Here is a 13,336-nt window from a genome sequence, read left to right as displayed (position 1 = left end):
GGCTCAAGGAAGATTACATTAATTTGTTACAGATATTCTTTCCTAAATAATCGGATACTCAGGAAATCATGGGAGATAATTTCGGATATGATCATAACTGCATAAGATTTTCTCCAAATATAATGAGTATACGACCAAGCTGGTCGTATATAACCATTGAGCGTTGCGCCATAGACATCTTTCTGGTTAATGGTCGAACAAGACTTCTGCCAGATGTCAGCCACGTGTACTAAACGTCTGCCATGTCATCCATGCCTGTTTTTTGGATAACATTTGCCCCCCAAGTTTTTTTAGTGCGACCAGCAATAAAGAAACTTTAGGGAAACAACCGTTCATATGCCCCACGAAATCTGTCAGAATCCTCGTGCGTTTTTTAAAACCGTGACATAATTATGTCTAATAAAGCCTTTTCAGTTTTCAAGAAATCAATTCGACGGCTTATACACTCCCCCACGTTTCGAAAATGGGAAAGTCATGATTGCCACTTTTTGCCATACTTTAGCCTCTATAAGTAACCTCTTTATCTTTCTTATAATTCTTTACTCACCATTCCAATCAAGAACTTTGCTTCAGAGCCCAGAATTTCAAAATCATTCAGACGTCCTGCCGAAGATCCTTTTGACTCAAAATTTTTGTTTTTCTGAATCTCCATCTTTGCCCAGGTAATCACCTAGTCTTTTAAACTCTTTATTATGCCATGCATGCTGTTACTGTGCTCTGTGATTTCCTGCGTTCTTGAGTAGAAATTATGAGGATTTTGTATAAACCATATGATGCTTGGTAAGAGAGTGTATTTCTGCTTTATATAAGTTAGGAACTAGTTCGATAGTAAGGATCATAGGTTTAGGGCGTAAGATCGACGTAAAAATTCAATCTTTAAGCTAGTTGAAAAAACTGGGTTTTTGCCCGCCCTTTAGGAGTTGAAAAAGTTCATTTTCAGAAAACATTTTATTCCCTTTTTTATATGTTTTTCAAACTGCTAGCACCAAACTTAGTGTGTGGGTAGGATGCTGCTGGTCAATAGACGCGAGCAACGTTATCCCAATCTCCCACGTAACTCCGCAGGCTATGTGTCTTATCTCCTCCTTTGTCTATTTGCAGTTCATATGCAAGACCCTTAGGGAGGAGAAAGACCCATTGAAGACAACCTCCTAGCTCAGCTGCTTGAAGGCGAAGAAAACCCCTCTACTCTGATACCAGATATCCCTTTCTCTCACCCTAGCCCAAACCCTTCTCCAGTTCCAACCCAAAGAATGGCTCGAACAAAGACAAAAGCTCAAAAAAGGAAAATCTCTAACTCCTCAGGCCAGCCTACTGCTGATGCCCCCTCGACTAGTGGTCGAGGTGAAAATGTTCCCGATGCCAACGTACAAAGGCATGCCCGTCCTCAACACGCTGCTCAGCCGGATGTCGAGTGGCATGTTGTTCCCCAGAGTAGAGTGACGATGCGGATGATCGCCAACTACTTAAATAAGTATAAACTGATAGGGGTGACCCTGGTCAGACCTTCCATCGACCAGAGGGCCAACCTGCTAGGCGGAGCCTACAACGCCTGGTCGCGGTTTCACATTGAGGCAGGTGCCACTTTGCATCTTCACTCGTTCTTTCAGGGGGTGGCAAATTACTTTGGAGTTGCCCCCTTTCAAATCACCCCAAATGGATATAGAATGCTGGCCGCACTCTATATCCTTTACAAACTCAGAAAATGGCCAGAGCCCACTCCCCACGAGGTCAACTTTCTTTTTGACCTTAAGTCCAACCCTAACCAAGAAGGGACCGGGTTTTTCCATTTTCGTCACCAAGAAACCGGGCGCACTTTCTTGTCCGACACTACTCACATCTCCAACGTGGGGAGGTATCACCAAGAATACTTCCTTACTCCCGACTTAGCCGCAGACAACCTGGCCATCACTCGAGGAGGTAAAAATTCTTACGTCACTAGCTTCTTTGCTTAGTGTTTTTCTGCCACAATGTCTTGACATTCCACTATGTTCCAGGCCCATGGTTATGTCCAACCCCAACTTCAGGGATGGAGTCAAGGGCGGCACTCTTAGCCAGCATGCCGAATGCTGATAAGAGTGTCAAAAATTTAGTTACTAAGGCTAACCTTTGGTTGGTCGGCCTCTGGAATCCCCAACCAGCGACGACCAAACCTTCGGCGGAGAATGCCCAAGCCGAAATGGAACCCAAGCAGCAACCCCAAGCGTCTCCTCCGCGGAGGAGACCAACTGGGGTTACGATCAGGGAACCTGTCGTCCCTCGTTGAGCAGAGAAACCCTTGGCCCCCGAGGGCAAAGGAAAACAAAAGTCTGCTGAGCCTATCGAACTTTCTGACGACTCGTCGGATGAAAACGATATAATAATCTCGCTTTTAAATCATTTGCCAATTCCCTCTCATCTATTTGATGGGGATGGAAACTTTAGGAATGCTCCCTCCTTAAATTCAGATTTCTTCCAGGAACTAGGTAGTTCAGTAAATAATGTTACGACCAGTAGTTGTAGCGCGGGTACTTTACTTATAATCTTTTTACTTTTATTCTTTTATCCTGCATGATCATTTAGTCTTACTGCTTGCGTTGCTTCCTTTTGTGCAGGTATGGACTCCGAGGACGTCTTTGAGCACTATCAGGCTGCCGCTGCCTCTTCTATCCCGAAGAAGGATAGCAAGAGGGCTCGAGGGGAAAGCATCAAGACCCCCTCGAAGAAGGCTCGAACAGACGATGCTCCAGCCACCGCCCCTTCCAAGGAGAACTCACCACCTCCGCCCCCCTCCGAGCAGACGACTCCCACTCCTGTTAATCCACAGCCTTCTTCTAAGGCTGCTGACAAGGAAGCATTTGACAACTTGCCCGAAGGCACCCTGCCCAGCTTCGTGGTCGGCTCAGCCAGGGAGAGGATATACAAGCTCTCGAAGCACAGATGCAGCTAGGCCACCATTACTGAAACTGCCTCAATGGAGGCTGATCAAGTCATCAACAGAGGGTTGAATGAGATAGTTAGCGTAAGTTATCTCCTGCTACTTTATCATTTATGTCTAATTTCTTTTCCTTACTTTATCTCATTATTTGTCTTCAGGGGCTGCTAACTTTAACTGCTGGCTGGCGCCATGTTGGGGCGTTGGTTTCTCAGGGAAAGAACTTCGACTCCAGGCTTGCCCAAACTAAGCAAGCGTTTGAGGCTGACTACAACAAGTTGCTCGAGGAGAATAAGGAGCTGTCCAAACAGAACGAACAACTGTGCGAGGACCAAGCTACTCTCACCAAGGAGCTTCTGGATGCCCAAGATGCCTTGAAGAAAGCCAACGACTCTCGGAAAAAATTCAGGGAAAGTGTCAGGCTCAACACTCAAGAATGTAAGCAGCTTGAGCTTGATCTGATCGCTAGCAGGCAGGAGACGAGGGAGCTTGAAAAGCGAGTGCAGGAGCTCGAGGAGGACGGGGCCAAGAATTTGAAGAAGTATAAGGAGGCCACTTACCTCTGCTTCTATGAATTCTGGAAGCACAACCTGGAGGCTAACTTCAACTACCTGTCCGAGCGGTTGAAGAGGACTTTGATGGCGCAGTGCGCCATCCGGATGGAAGAAGAAGAAAATGCCAAAGTGCCTGCCGCCGATGCTGAAGCTAGCCCTTTGGCTGACCAAGGCACTCCTCCCAATCCTCAGGATCCTCCAGCTCCTTAATAAATTTTCTATTTTTTCTTTTTATTTCGTTTTCATGGCCCACGGGTCGTATTGTAAAGACAATTTGTTTTTATTGCTGCAATGGCAGCTTTTTACTTTTAATTAAACAATTACATTCGAGCAGTACTGCTCACGGTGTAAAAGAATGCCTTTTGATATTATAATACTTTTATTATAACATCTGTTCGCATGACCGAACTTAGCATAGTACTTTGGCTTGATTTAACAAAATATAAAATTTGAAAAATACTCTAAGTACTGTAGCATGCTTTCACTCATTTTGTTCATGTGTTTACATACCTATTGGTATGCTTTGCTATCGATGTACCTTATATGCCCCCCAAGTGATCGAGGAGCTTTAGGTCCTTGGTCACTTGCCTTGACCACGACCTGTGCGAACATTACTGCTCGGTAGGAAACGTAACACTTATAACACAGCAAAACAACACACGTAATGAACAAATACTTGTAAAAATAAATTTACAAAGGTTGGCAAGAATGACTGGCTGCGCATAGTCCCTTATAATCTCGTATTAAAAATGGACTAAACATGTCTTTACGAGTGATCTTAAAAAGATCTTACACTTATAAGCGATTAGCCATCAACGTGGCTAACCCTTTTTAGAAACTTGTAAAATGTAAAAATTAATACAAGTCAGTCCTTTAAAAAGGACTGTTTATTGATAATACTTGCGCAGGTGTTCTCCGTTCCAATAGCGTGGAACGAGATCTCCATTTAAGCGTGCAAGCTTGTAAGTGCCTGGATGAAGGACTTCTTCAATCTGGTAAGGTCCTTCCCAGTTTGGTCCGAGCACTCCAGCAGTGAGGTCGCGGGTGTTTAAGAAAACTCGTCGTAGTACTAGGTCACCGACGTTGAATTTCCTTTCTTTCACTTTCGAGTTAAAATACCGGGCGACCTTTTGCTGGTACGCAGCTACTCGGAGTTGGGCTCTTTCCTGTTTCTCTTCAATTGATTCTAGGGACTCCATCATCAGTTGGCTATTCTGGTCCTAGTTGTATGTAATTCGTCGGTGTGAGGGGGGATCTAACTCGACGGGAAACATAGCTTCATACTTGTACGCTAAGGAAAACGGGGTATGACCTGTTGCTGTTCGATGAGACGTTCTATACGACCAGAGTACTTCAGGCAGCTGTTCTGGCCATGCTCCTTTAGCGTCTTCAAGTCTTTTCTTCAGGGTATCTTTAAGTGTTTTGTTCACTGCTTCGACTTGCCCATTTGCTTGTGGATGTGCGACTGAAGAAAAGCTTTTGACGATTCCATGTCTTTTGCAGAAGTCTGTGAATAAGTCACTATCAAACTGGGTGCCGTTGTCTAAGACAATTTTTCGAGGCAAGCCATATCGACAAACAATGTTCTTGATGACAAAGTCAAGAACTTTCTTGGTCGTTATGGTAGCGAGTGGCTCAGCTTCGGCCCATTTGGTGAAGTAGTCGACTGCTACGACTGCATATTTCACTCCACCCTTTCCCGTTGGCAGGGATCCAATTAAGTCTATACCCCATACTGCAAAAGGCCAAGGACTCTGCATCTACTTTAACTCGTTGGGAGCTGCGCGTGGGATCTTGGAAAATCTCTAACACTTATCGCATCTTCGCACAAACTCCATTGAGTCTTCGTTCATAGTCGGCCAGAAGTAACCCTGCCTCAGAATCTATTTTGCCAAACTTTGCCCCCCAGCGTGATCCCCGCAGAAGCCTTCATGCACCTCCCTCATCAGCTCTTTAGCCTTTTTCTGGTGTAATACATCTGAGCAGTGGCATGGAATATCCTCTTCGGTAAAGAACACCATCGACCAGTATATAGCTAGCAGCCTATCGTTGAAGAGTTCTGGCTTTGTTTCTATCTGCTGGTAGTACTCCATTCGTGAGATACTCCAAGTATGGTGCCATCCATGTATCCTCCATCCGGATTTCCATATTGGTTTCGTCTACTCGTATGCTCGGCTCGCACAATCTTTCTACTGGCACAATATTCAAAGTGTCACGTCTTTTGTGCTTGCGAGTTTGGCTAAGGCATCTGCGTTCGAATTCTGATCCCGAGGTATTTGCTGGAGGGTATACTTCTCAAACTGAGCCAACATATCTTTAGTTTTGTTTAAGTAGGCCACCATTTTGAGGCATCGTGCTTGATATTCGCCTAGGACCTAATTCACTACCAGCTGTGAATCACTGTAAATATCCAGCACCTTTATACTCATGTCTTTTGCCAATCTTAACCGAGCGAGGAGTGCTTCATATTCGGCTTCATTATTTGACGCAGTGAAGTCGAACCTAATAGCGCAGTGAAATCGATGCCCTTCTGGCGTTATCAATATCACTCCCACTCCTGTGTGAGATTCGTTGGATGACCCATCCATGAATAACTTCCATGAAGGAGCTTCAGCTTGGGGCTCAGGTGCACTAGACTCTTCACATTGCTCGCTGTCTGGGAGCTCAGTGAACTCAGCAATAAGATTAGCCAAGAATTATCCTTTTACTGCTGCTCGCAGTGAGTATGTAATATCGAACTGCCCGAGTTCGACTGCCCATTCTAATAAATGCCCAGCCGCCTCTAGTTTTTGCAGGACTTGCCGAAGGGGCTGGTCAGTTAAGACCGTAATGGGATGGGCTTAGAAGTAAGGACGTAGTTTCCTTGAGGCCAAGATTAAACAATAGGCTAACCTCTCGATGGGAGGATACCTCAACTCTGCTCCGATTAGCCTCTTGCTTACATAGTAAACCGCCTTTTGTACGCCTTCTTCTTCTCGTACCAGTACCGCACTAGCAGCAACTTCGGTGATCGCCAGGTAGATGAACAAAGTTTCTCCTTCGATAGGCTTTGATAAAATAGGAGGCTGTGCCATATGGGCTTGGAAAGCCTGCTCGCAGTCTCTTGTCCATTCAAACTTCTTGTTGCCTCTAAGTAGATTAAAGAAAGGGACGCATTTATCCGTCGACTTGGAAATGAATCTACTTAGTGCGGCAATTCTTCCAGTTAAACTTTGCACATCCTTGATTTTCATTGGCGATTTCATGTCGATCAGGGCTTTTATCTTGTCGGGGTTGGCCTCGATTCCTCTCGAATTAATAATAAACCCCAAAAATTTCCCTGATCCTACTCCGAAGGAACATTTGAGAGGATTTAATTTCATCTGATACTTGTTCAGAATGTTGAAACACTCTTGTAAATCCTTCACATGTCCTTCTGTTTTTTTTTACTTTACCAGCATGTCATCCACATACACCTCCATGTTTACTCCTATCAACTCCTTAAACATGTGGTTAACCAATCGCTGGTAAGTCGCACTCGCATTTTTCAGTCCAAAGGGCATTACTTTATAACAGTACAACCCTGTATCGGTTTGAAAGCTGGTGTGATCCTCGTCAGGGGGATGCATACTAATCTGATTGTATCCTGAGTAGGCATCCATGAAGGAGAGGATCTCATGTCCTGCAGTTGCATCGACCAGCTGGTCGATCCTTGGGAGTGGGAAGCAATCCTTTGGGCAGGCTTTATTAAGGTCTGTGAAATCCACACAAGTTCGCCATTTGCCGTTAGGCTTGGGAACCAGTACTGGATTAGAGACCCATGACGGATAAAAAGCTACCCTGATGAACCCATTCTCCTTTAATCTTTCAACTTCTTCTTTTAAGGCTTTCGATCTATCCTTATCGAGCAGCCTTCTTTTTTGTTGCATGGGTGGAAAACTCTTGTCAACGTTCAGGACATGGCTGATAACTGCAGGATCTATCCTAGCCATGTCTTTGTGTGACCAGGCAAAGACTTCCTGGTTCTTTCGCAAAAATTCCACCAGTGCATGCTTCGTGATTGCTTCTAAGTTTTTCCCGACCTTTATGACTCTGGTCGGGTCTTTTTCGTCAAGTTGGACCTCTTCCAGGTCCTCGACGGGTCCGACATTTTCCTCAAAATCCCCAAAGCAAGGATCTAAATCTCTATCCTCACTTTGGGCAACACCCTATTTGGTGACTCCATCACCGGATTGGGCTTGTTTATCAATAGCCATCTGCAACCTATCTGTGGGAGTGCTCTTCGACGTTCCCTTCTTCACCTTTGTAACTGAGGCGTTGTAGCACTCCCTTGCTTCTCTCTGATTTCCCAACACGCGTCCTACCCCTGCGTCTGTCGGGAATTTCATGGCCAAGTGCCATACTGAGGTGACGGCCCGAAGATCAACCACTATGGGCCTTCCAATGACGGCATTGTACGTCGAAGGACAATCGACTACTATAAAAGTAGCGAGTAATGTCCTGGTAGCGGGCGTTGTACCTGCTGTCACTGGAAGTCTGATTGACCCTGCTGGGGTGAGTCCCTCACCAGAGAAGCCATAAATTGTTTGGTTACAGGGCTCCAAGTCCTTCACGGACAACTTCATGCGCTCCAGCGAAGATTTGTATAGGATGTTCACTGAACTTCCTGTATCAACTAGTACTCTTTTCACCATCATATTGGCGATTTGAACGTCCACGACCAGCGGATCGGAATGTGGGAACCGGACATGCTGGGCATTGCTATCAGAGAAGGTTATCTCACCCTCCTCTGACCGAGCCTTCTTTGATGCCCTGTCCTCCACAGTCATCATCTCGATGTCCTGGTCGTGGCGTAGGGTCCGAGCATATCGTTCCCTCGCCTTTCCACTGCTTCCCGCAAGATGCGGGCCTCCGCAGATGGTGAGTAAAGTGCCAGCTACGGGGTTAGGCTGCAAAGGTGGCGAGCGTTGACGTGCGGGCGCATGCTCGTTGCCACCTGGAGCCTCTTGTTGGGAATTTCCCGAGGCCCGTACATATCTTCTCAAGTGTCCTTGTCTAATAAGGAACTCGATTTCATCCTTCAGCTGGTTGCATTCATTTGTATCATGTCCGTAGTCATTATGATAACGACAGAACTTGATAGTGTCTCTTCTTGAAATATCTTTTCGAATGGGGGCAGGTTTTTTATAAGACACACTGGAACTCGTGGCCTGATACACCTCTCCCCGAGACTCAATAAGGGCAGTGTAGTTAGTGAACTGAGGTTCATAACGATTACCCTTGGCTCGTTTATTGTCAGAGGTGGAAGGCTCATTGTGCGGCCGTTTTCCCCCATTCTTGCCATTGCCATTGCCTTTGCCGTTGGGCTTGGACCCATTGGCGGCTTTGGCAAGCTCGGCATTCCCCTTATCCTTTCCTGGGGTTTTTCCTTCGCTGGCGATGGCATCCTCGAGCTTGATGTAGTGATCAGCTCGATCCAAAAATTCCTGGGTAGTCCTGACCCCATGCTTTCTGAGGCTGTTCCAGAGAGGCATGCGGCGCTTAACTCCTGCAGTTATGGCCATCATCTTGCCTTCGTCTCCCACTGTTTTCGCTCCAGCAGCTGCTCGCATAAAACGCTAGACGTAATCTTTCAGTGGTTCTCTGTCTTGCTGGCGTATTCCGACCAGCTGATTTGCCTCAGTTGGGTGCACACGACCTGCATAGAACTGTCCGTAAAATTCCTTCACGAACATCTCCCAGGAAACTATACTTGCAGGAGGGAATTTGAAAAACCACTCCTGTGCAGCATCAGAAAGTGTTGCAGGGAAGATCCTGCACCGAGCGTCTTCGGACACTTTCTGAATGTCCATTTGTATCTCAAATTTGTTGACATGAGATACTGGGTCACCATACCCGTCAAAGTTCGGAAGCGTAGGCATCTTAAACTTGCTAGGAGTTTCTGCCATAGCTATCCTCTGAACGAAATGAGTGCCCTTTCTCCTATCGTGATCGATATAAGATGTTCTTCCCCCGACCAACTGTTGCACTGCCTGGTTGAGGGCATCTATCTGGGCCTGCACGACGCCAGGAATCGCCGGGGCCTCTGGTGCTGGGGGAACATACTAGTCGTGCCGTTCCCAGCGATCATTGAGTACATCTCTTAAATCCTCGTCTCTTCTCCGTTGCTCGCTAGCTCCGAGCTGGTTAAAGACGTTATTTTGTCTGGGCTGCCCCCCAGCGTCACGTCTTTCGGGTTGGTCATCCCTAGGTGGTAGGCTTCTGCCCCCACCTCTTTCTTCATTTCTCCGACCAACGTTTCCTCTGCCTGAGTCGGCCTCATTATAATCATGGCCATCTTTGAATCTTGATTGGCTATGATGGGATCGACTGTTCCCTCGATTGCCTTCCTGGGCTGGAACCTCCCGAGCGTTAGAGGGTGGCCTGCATTGGTCGGTAGGTCCTCGTGCATTATCATGCTGTGGGGGGCCCCGAACTGCAGAGCCTGTCTCTGAATTCCTTCTGTTGCCAGAAGGACGCTGTCCTCTGCTCGGAGGGTTTGGCTCTTCGCCCCTATGGCGTCTAGGACTGCAGGGCGGCTACCCGACCCTATTCTGCCTTGGTTGCGGGAGATTGCCTCGACCAGCCTGGGATGGAGGCTGTGCCTCAGGGTCCCTTAGCGGGACATCGTCCTGAGGCATCAGTGGCTGCTTGGGCCTTTGGGGGCTCGAGGGCTGGATAGGCGGGCTAGGATTGGGACCCCTTTGGGGCGGGCCATTTGTAGGTTGATCAGGCTGCGATGCAGGTGCAACTTGATTCCTAGCCAGCTGTAAGGCTGCTTCGAGGGCTGCCATGGCCTCCCTCTGACGGCGGTCCATCTCCGCCTGCCTTTCACTTAATTCCTGGCGCTGTCGTTCGATCTCTTGTTGCTGCCGCGCCATAATCTCAGCAACACCTTCTTGGCTGGTCCTCAGACTGGCTAGTTCATCCTGCAATACCCCCAGGGTATTCCTCAGCGCCTCGGAATCTAACTCTTCCTCATCAAATTCCAGATGTGGCTCATCTTCGGTCACGTTTGGAGGAGGAGGAGGCGGCTGAGATGGTGCAGCGTTAGCCGCCTGTCCAGTTTTCTTGGTTGTTTTCGCCATTACTATATCAACAGTTTTGTATTAAGCTCTCAATGAAAGTACCAGAATGTTGACCCTGATTTTGGTCAACTGACACAGAGTCAAAATTGCTTGATGTGGACAGATATGTTGAAATGAGAATAATGACAAAAATAATAAAGCACACAAGAATTTATAGTGGTTCGGCCCCAGTATCTGGTAATAACCTATGTCCACTTGAGCTGTTATTGATATAATATTCAAAGGAGTGATCAAAGAACTAGGGTTCAATGAGTTTCACCAACCTCTGAAGAACGAGAATAATGACAAAAATAATAAAGCACACAAGAATTTATAGTGGTTCGGCCCCAGTATCTGGTAATAACCTATGTCCACTTGAGCTGTTATTGCTATAATATTCAAAGGAGTGATCAAAGAACTAGGGTTCAATGAGTTTCACCAACCTCTGAAGAACAAAACAATATATCAAATATGATAGCTCTAATACACTCGTAAAACTCTAATCTCAGATAATTAGAAAGCCAAAAAGTCCACTTCCTTGAGCTATCTTTCTCTATTTATAGGCTCAAGGAAGATTACATTAATTTGTTACAGATATTCTTTCCTAAATAATCGGATACTCAAGAAATCATGGGAGATAATTTTGGATATGATCATAATTTCATAAGATTTTCTCCAAATATAATGAGTATACGACCAAGCTGGTCGTATATAACCATTGAGCGTTGCGCCATAGACATCTTTCTGGTCGATGGTCGAACAAGACTTCTGCCAGATGTCAGCCACGTGTACTAAACGTCTGCCATGTCATCCATGCCTATTTTTTGGATAACAATAAGCTAATCCAACATTTCGGGGGCCGGGGAACACCGTGGGTCGATGCATGTAGGCGGTGGGTGGCCGGAGAGCCGTCGTACATGGCTGGACAGTGGGGTTTCGTGAGAGAAACCCATATAAGTTTTCAAACTTTGGAGGCTCCGTCGACTAGGCTAGGGGGCGCGTGAGGCCATGGGCTCGCGGGGCTGGGGGTTTCGGGGGTCAGGGAACGCCGTGGGCCGGCGCGTGTAGGCGGGGGGTGGCCGGAGCACCGCCGTTCGTGGTTGGGCAGTGGGGTTTTGTGAAAGAGAGAGAGAGAGTATGAGCTGTTGTGTTTTTTTCTTTGTGATTTAATATATAATAAAACTTTAGTTAAAAAAATTATTCAAACTTTTAGGACATACATAAGATTTTAGGGCTCGATTTGCGTGTCCTAAAAGAAATTCTTTAAGGACTCTCAATGAGTGTCTTAAAAAGTCCAAGAAGTTTTGTTAAAAAAATTCAAACTTTTAGGACACACATAAGTTTTTAGGGCTCGCTTTGTGTGTCCTAAAAGAAATCTTTTAAGGACTCTCAATGAGTGTCCTAAAAAAGTCTAGAAACTTTTGTTAAAAAAGAATTCAAACTTTTAGGACATGCATCATTTTTTTAGGACTCGCAACGCGAGCATTAAAAAGTCCAGGAGCTGTTTTTAGGGCTCTTATCTAGGTGAGAGTCTTAAAAAAATGTCCTAAAATGGTATTTTTGTAGTAGTGTTTAAGGACAAATTTTGGCTCAAGCTAGAAGAGTTATTTTCTGATATTAAAGTTTTCTTCTATAAATTTTGCGGCATCTCTTTTTCATGTCTGATTACAATTTTAATATTGCGACTCAAGGATTGACTTAGCACACCATTAGGTTAGACGATAAACGTTTTTGGATGAAAAAAAAATCTCTCATTTGAGTTGTACGATATGAATTTCGTTTACAATCTTGATCTAATACACTATTTTCTGACAAAAAAGAAAGAATAATTTTGGATAAATAAATTATCTAAATAGTATAATTAATTTGAACAATTTATTATCATTATCATTTTCATTATTCCATTTTAAAAAATAAAATAAAACAAAAAAAAGTCAATTTGGCCATTATATACCAATTTCTTGTTGGTTCTTATGTAGAAAAAAATCTTCCAAACAATTCTAACGAGCACTAAGAGCATCTCGAGCGCTGGGTGCAGCTTGTGTTGCTTGACTTAGTTTTGTTATTCCTTATGCCAAGTGGTGTTGCCAAGACAGTACATAAGAAGACTTTGGTTGACAACACCGGGCATTGGCACCATGGTTGGTAATTTTTCGAGTTGCCTAACATTGAATCATTTTTAAGATAAAATTGTCAAAAATGACGTGGATGAGAGAGAAAATTAAAAAAAAATATATTTTATGATAAGTTGGTAAATTTTAAATTTTTTTTACAACCAACAAAGTTGTTACCATTGAAGATACTCTAAAGAGTGGTCTGCATCAAAATTTGTAGTTGAAATATCCATTTTGTTATTGTTAGCCTAAAATGTGTAGCATAGATCTATTTGTTCAAGTTTTGATTTGACTGAAAAAGCTTCAATCCCAGGTTATTGACACGTGGTTACGGTATTATTTGCTAATTTGGAGTAACCATCCTCAATGATAATTTTATAATAAAAAATATTATTTTAATAATTAGTGGTTGTCTATTTCTTTGATTAAAATATTTCAAAAATATTACTTTTTAAAATCTATTCAATACCAAGTATATATATATATATATATCATTTTAGACTTTAAATGATTTTAAAGTCGTACCCACACAGACTTAATATCATAATAAATACTGATATTATTGTATTTAATTTTAAATTGATTTGACTTTTTACTATTAGAGTATTATTCTATTTTTTTTGTTTATTTTATTTTAATTTAGTTTTGATTGTGTTTTCACAATGATAT

This window comes from Humulus lupulus, chromosome 9 (assembly GCF_963169125.1).
Source record: "Humulus lupulus chromosome 9, drHumLupu1.1, whole genome shotgun sequence".
In the NCBI taxonomy this organism is placed as follows: domain Eukaryota; kingdom Viridiplantae; phylum Streptophyta; class Magnoliopsida; order Rosales; family Cannabaceae; genus Humulus; species Humulus lupulus.
The sequence above is the reverse complement of the archived record's forward strand: the minus strand, read 5'-3'. Positions refer to the sequence as shown.